Source organism: Antrostomus carolinensis, unplaced genomic scaffold (assembly GCF_000700745.2).
Source record: "Antrostomus carolinensis isolate BGI_N321 unplaced genomic scaffold, ASM70074v2 scaffold10757, whole genome shotgun sequence".
Classification (NCBI taxonomy): Eukaryota; Metazoa; Chordata; class Aves; order Caprimulgiformes; family Caprimulgidae; genus Antrostomus; species Antrostomus carolinensis.
Genome location: NW_010328147.1, coordinates 1 through 6,164, shown reverse-complemented (window position 1 = coordinate 6,164; position 6,164 = coordinate 1).

The window sequence follows — 6,164 nt, the reverse complement described above, 5'->3', positions numbered from 1 at the left end:
ATCTTCTATCTTGCAGCAGGCCCAAGCTGGGATCATCTTCAGAGACCACAGTAGCTGTTCAGGTGATACGTCAAGCTGCTGGGATATGACTACCTGTCAAATTCAGTGTCTCCCTAAGCTAGAAAAAGGACAAGAAATCTTTTGGGCAATGTTGAAAAGTGTAGCATCATATAACTAATTAGTTTTATTTACCTTGATTTTATTTACCTTGATTGTTGAAGGCAATAGAGAAAAATCTGTCTGGCTGAAGAAAACTCTTCCTGAGCCATCCATAAAGTGCTCTCTACAGAAGTCCCTCAGCTTTGTGATTAGCCAAAATTAATCCCTGGCAAGTAAATGGTAAATCAAAAGCTAACAACATTTCCCCCCCCCCCACCCCGGTTAGAGACCTTTTACATGCATGTGCTGAGAGGTCCACATCCCAGCCTGAGCTGGGGCTGAGCTGATCCTTCATGCAAGGTATGGTCCTTCCTTGCTTCTCTAGTGACAAAGTGTATTGCAAAATATGTTCTGGTCTTCACAAGAAGTTGCTTTTATTTGGAAGTGATGGGGAAGGAGGCAAGCAGCAAGGTCTCCTTCATGTCCCACCTTTGCAACAACATAAAAGCACCTGTAATTTGCAGCAATGATAAAACTCAGTGAATGTGCAATGGGACAGAACCTCACAAATTGTTTTTAATTACCTTGATATTTTGTGGCTAGTTGGTGGAGAAGCCTTGTAAATGAGAATTAATTCATCTACCTTAAGCTAATGCAAACCCATCTTGGCATAAAAATCAGACTTTATTTTCTGTGTTATCTGAGCAGAAAATAATGCTTAATTATTATTAGTTCTGAGTAATGCTTATGAAAATTGCTCCACATTAATTTCACATGGCTGACTGGCTAATGGATGCATAAGGGTCTTGTAACCCTTTGCAAAAAGACTAATAAAAGCTAAAAACAAGGGGAATATATTACTTTAGCAGCTATTAGTAGTAGACAGTGTCTGCTGGCATTAATACCTATATTTATTTTTCTTTCTATTAATAATATATCAACACATTCTAGAAGCTATGGCAGGGGCTGGACATCAGGAAATATTTCCTAATGCTGCAATCTATTCAGCTACAGAATTGTTTCTCCCAAAGGAAATGAGATATGTCCTCCTGCTTGAATTATTTTAATGTAGGGTTTGTATAAAGCACTCTTGTCTACAGCACATGGCATGGAAAAAGCTTACAGGGAACTGCAAAAGGACTCAGTAGGTCTTTTCTGTCAGTAGCATTTGTGAACTGATAATGGTCCATGTTAAATGAAGGTGATGCTACTTATTGGTTATGGCATGGCACTGCTGCTGTGGGTTTTGATCCATCCTGATCATTTACTCAATGACCTTGGGTAAAGAACTTCATGACTCAAGTTTCCCTACTTGTAAATTGAGAGAATGAAATTGGTTCACTTTGCTCTATGAAAGCATCAGTTCTTCTGTGATGCCCAGTGACAGGACAAGAGGCAACAAGAGCAAACTGGAACACAGAAAGTTCCATCTGAAGATGAGGGAAAAACTTTACTTTGAGGGTGCCAGAGCACTAGAAGAGGCTTCCCATAGAGGTTGTGGAGTCTTCTTCTCTGGAGATGTTCAAAACCCGCCTGGACATGATTCTGTGCAACCTGCTCTAGGTGAACCTGCTTTAGTGGGAGGATTGGACTAGGTGATCTCCAGAGGTCCCTTCCAACCCCCACCATTCTGTGATTCTGTGATCTGAAGATGATGGCTTTTGTGCAACTTTGGCAACAAGAGGTGGTTGCAAATGAGAAGTGAGGAGGGCTCCAAGTCAGTGGGAGGGTCGTGTGAGAGAGAAGGAGAGCTGAAAGAGAATCAGTTCAAGGTCACTGATAACTACCCCTGTAGAAATCCAATCTTCATTTAGGGTCATCCTCCCAGACCTCTCTCTCACGGCTTCTCCTCAGTAGATGTGACATAGGTCATCTGAGGACAAAACAGCTCCCAGTGTGATCCTTTTAGAGGGACTGAGTTTTCACATTTTCTCCTTTTTCAGCCTGTGCTTCCTCACAGGGCTAAGACACAATTAAAAGCATAGACTTGTGTTCTGCTGCTCCCTTCAGCATCCCAGTCACCTCTGTCCCTCTGAGGAGAAGGCAGGTGGCACACATGGCTGTGACGGCAACTGTTGGCATCCACTTGTTGGTTCACGTGCATTGCATGACATGTTTTGACCTTGTGTATGTGTCTTTAGCTGTTTGACTTCAATGCAAGCACGATGTCAGAGGGTTTATTTTTCTGATTTCTCTTATTTCCCATGTTTTTGTGCACCCACCAGGCAATGAGTGAAAAAGCACCTGTGGATATGGTAAAAATCATAGGAGGTCAGCACTTTAATTGAGTCTTTTTTTTGGTGGTAAAGCAGTCTAGAGGAGGCTGCAGAGGATCAGCACCCATTCCCACATTTCCCAGTGACTTCCCAGGTGGCTTTCTGGATAAGCTATTTTTCAGGCTAAAGACTCAGTTTATCCTTCTGGAAGCATGAGAGTAATTAAAAGACAGGGACTTCTCTTGGGATGCACTAATTGTGATAGTGATTAATCACTGTTGTTAACTAAAGTGAAGACAGCTCTGGGACAGAAAACACTACTGACGATATTGAACTACTTGGTTTATTCAACAGCTGCTGAACATTTCTGGTCTTAGGCTGAATAGGTACTTTAGGTAGGTGGATTATGGTCTGGAGAAGAGCTTGGCTTTGGGATGAATACAGGATGAAGATTGGTAGCCATTGACATGCCTAACCAAGCTGTTGACATCCCTAAATGCACTCCAGACATACAACCACACCGTTCCCTGCAATGGGGGAGCACTCAAGTGTGATGGATCTGTGCTGAGCAGTGTCCATCCTTTGCATAGCAGCTGTGCTTGCTGACCTTGAAGAAACACCTATTCTGCTTGAAGGATTTTGCTCAGTTGTCATTTTTACTCTTTGAGCTTTTTAATACCAGGCAAATCCCTCTGGTTTTGGCTTCTCTGGTAGTCCCATGACACACTACTGATCATGGATGGCTTGTCTAAGCAATGCTTGAACTGCCCTTATACTTCAAGAGCACCAGCTTGGCTACCTCTGGACAGATCATACTTCTTTGCTCTTCTAACACTGGTGTGCACCACTCCTGGTGGTTATTAGGGCTTGCAAAATGAACTATCTGGCAGCAACTGTGTTTACAACATCCTGCAGCATCATAAAACATCCTCTGGGTATTTCCAAGTATCTGTGTTCAAAGTGTCGGCTTCCCATGTCCTTTTCTGAGAGGTGTCTTGTGCTTGCTAACACTTTCTGTATTCTCAACTGATTGCTTTCTCCATGTCTCATCATGACTCACTGCTTCAAGGGCTCTTTAATATGCAATTCACTTTGTTCCCACAGCCCAGACCACTAAATGATTTAGAATGGCTGCAGAGAGGAGCACTGCATTCGGCTCCTCTGCGGAGAAGGGTGGGCTTCAAGACACCACTGCAAAGGAAAAGTTCCTCTTCCTCAAGGCTTTTGAATTTATATGTCTTAACATTAACTCTGCAAACTTTAATCACAATGTAAGCAACTCCAGAGCTAACCCACGTGCCTCCAAATTAGATAAATGATGAGGAAAGGATGATGATGACTTAGGCACTGAATGCAGACACAGGCAGAAATTCAGTTCTGTAGCAACCCTGTGAGATCCTAGAGGACCTCTGTGGGGTTGAGGAGGGGTAACTTAAAAATTGAGACAATAAGTTGTGAGCCATCTGAAATTCACAGAATCACATAATTATTAAGGATGGAAAAGATAGCTAAAATCATCCATCCCAACTCATCCCCACCATGCCCACTAAACCATATCCCTGAGCGCTGCATCTACATGTTTCTTTAACTCCTCCAGGGATGGAGACTCCACCCCTTCCCTGGGCAGCCTGTTCCAATGTCTGACCACTCTTTTGGAGAATAATTTTTTCCTAATATCCAGCCTGAAGCAACCTGAACTTGAGGCCATTACCTCTTAGTCTGTCACTTGGGAGAAGAGACCAATCCCCACCTTGCTATAACCTCCTTTCAGGTAGTTGTAGAGAGCAATAAGGTCTCCCCTGAATTCCTTTTGAGAGCTATTGGGAGAAGAAAGCTTTATTTTTTGTTCTCTTTTCTTTTGTCACACTGGGAGAGAATTTGAAGGGACTTGTGCCTTGGACATAGATGGGAAGGAATTTCCTCAGCACCAATGTGAAAAGCATTGCTTCAGTCTGAAATGCATAAGAATACGGGTAAAAGATAGGAAAGTGAGGGTATCCACTGAAGAGGCTCATCTCAAGCAAAAATTTGGGGAGCAACCTTGGTCTGAACAGAATGATGGGAAAGGGCCAAGGGAACAATAGCAAATAGTCTGTCAACTATAACCATGAGTTTACAACCCACCCCTGAAACAGAGTGTGCTGGGCCAGTGGTCTACATATTCCTTAATATTATTCCATAATAATTTGTCTTATATTGCAACTTTCTGGTCAGAGATTCAAGTTAAAATTGATGCTAAACAAAGCAGAGGGCTTCGGTAGGATAGGAGGGGACCCAAGAGTGTTGCAATGACTCAGGGGCACTGAAGAGGTGTTGAGACACCTCTAGCCATCTGAGTGTTGCTGCCCCAGCCGTGCTCACACCAAGCGTCACGGAGGTGGAGTGGGAAGCTGGAGCTGATGTGTAGGGGAGCATGAAGAATCACAATGTTTATTTGAGGCGAGTCCAATTGCTGGTGTCTTGTGACAAGAGAATTATTTTGCAGATGAGTGAGTGGCTGTCACTCTGTTTGCATGACTGGTAATATCAGAATGAAGCCATTCGTGCAGAAGGAACCTGCCAGAAAATGTGTGTTGTCACATCCAAGGTGCCTGGGGTATGGGTTCAGGGTATGCTGCCACTTGCAAATACCTCTGATGCCCCACGTTTGAACTGGTTTCCCGGAGGAACCTGGCACTCTATGTCCTTTAGGAGAACATAATTCTCTCCAAAATGCTCTATGTGCTGCCAGATCTCAGGGTATGGTCTTTAACTGTTCTTTGTTCACTCTTCATCCAGTATCAAGAGGATGCAGATCTTGGGCAGGACCTTCAGCATGCTGAGTCTGAATGAGATGGAGTCAGCTTTCTTTGTAGCAGCCCATATGGTGCTATGTCTTAGATCTGTGACCAAACCAGTGTCAATAACACATCAGTGTTTTAGCTACTGCTGAGCAGTGCTTGCACAAAGCTTTCTCTGTTTCTTGTGCTGCCCCACCAGTGAGTCAGCTGGGGTTCCACAAGAAGTTGGGATGGGAAACAGGTAGGACAGCAGATCACAGAATTACAGAATCAAAGAGTGTTGGGAAGGGACCTTGAAAGATCATCTAGTCCAATCCCCCTGCTGGAGCAGGAACCTAAATGAGATCACACAGGAAGGTGTCCAGGTGGGCCTTGAATGTCTCCAGAGAAGGAGACTTCACAACCTCCCTGGGCAGCCTGTTCCAGTGCTCCATCACCCTCACTGTAAAGAAGTTTCTTCTCAAGTTTAAGCAGAAACTCCTGTGTTCCAGCTTACAACCATTGCCTCTTGTCCTACCATTGGGCATCACAACTGCCCACAGGGATATTCCATACCATATGACATGAAGCTAAGCAATAAAATCGTGAGGAAAGATGGAGGAAGGGGGAATATTTGAGGTTATAGCATTTGCCTTCCCAAGTATTGTTATGCATGGTGACGCTCTGCTTTCCTGGAAACAGGTGCACACTTGCCTGCTGGTGGGAAGTAGGGAATGCATTCCTTATTCTGCTTTGCTTGCACATACAGTCTTACTTAATTTATGAAACTGTCTTTATCTTGACCTGGAAGGCCTTTACACTGGATCTTGGACTCATATTTTGCTGGTATTGTTAAAGCATCCAAAACTCATGCACCTCCAAGGACTTGTTTAAAACCACTGCTGCAGGTTAGTCCTTGCATAAACTCCAGATGACTCTGTTATACTCCCCCTGCAATGAGCATGCAGATGTTGTGGCTTCCTATCTCCAGTAACCTCAATGGCACCAAGACCTCTTCTCCAGCCCCAATACCAACTGATAGAACCCTGCCTGATCCATATGGTTAAACTTTCAGCCTCCAAATCAGGGT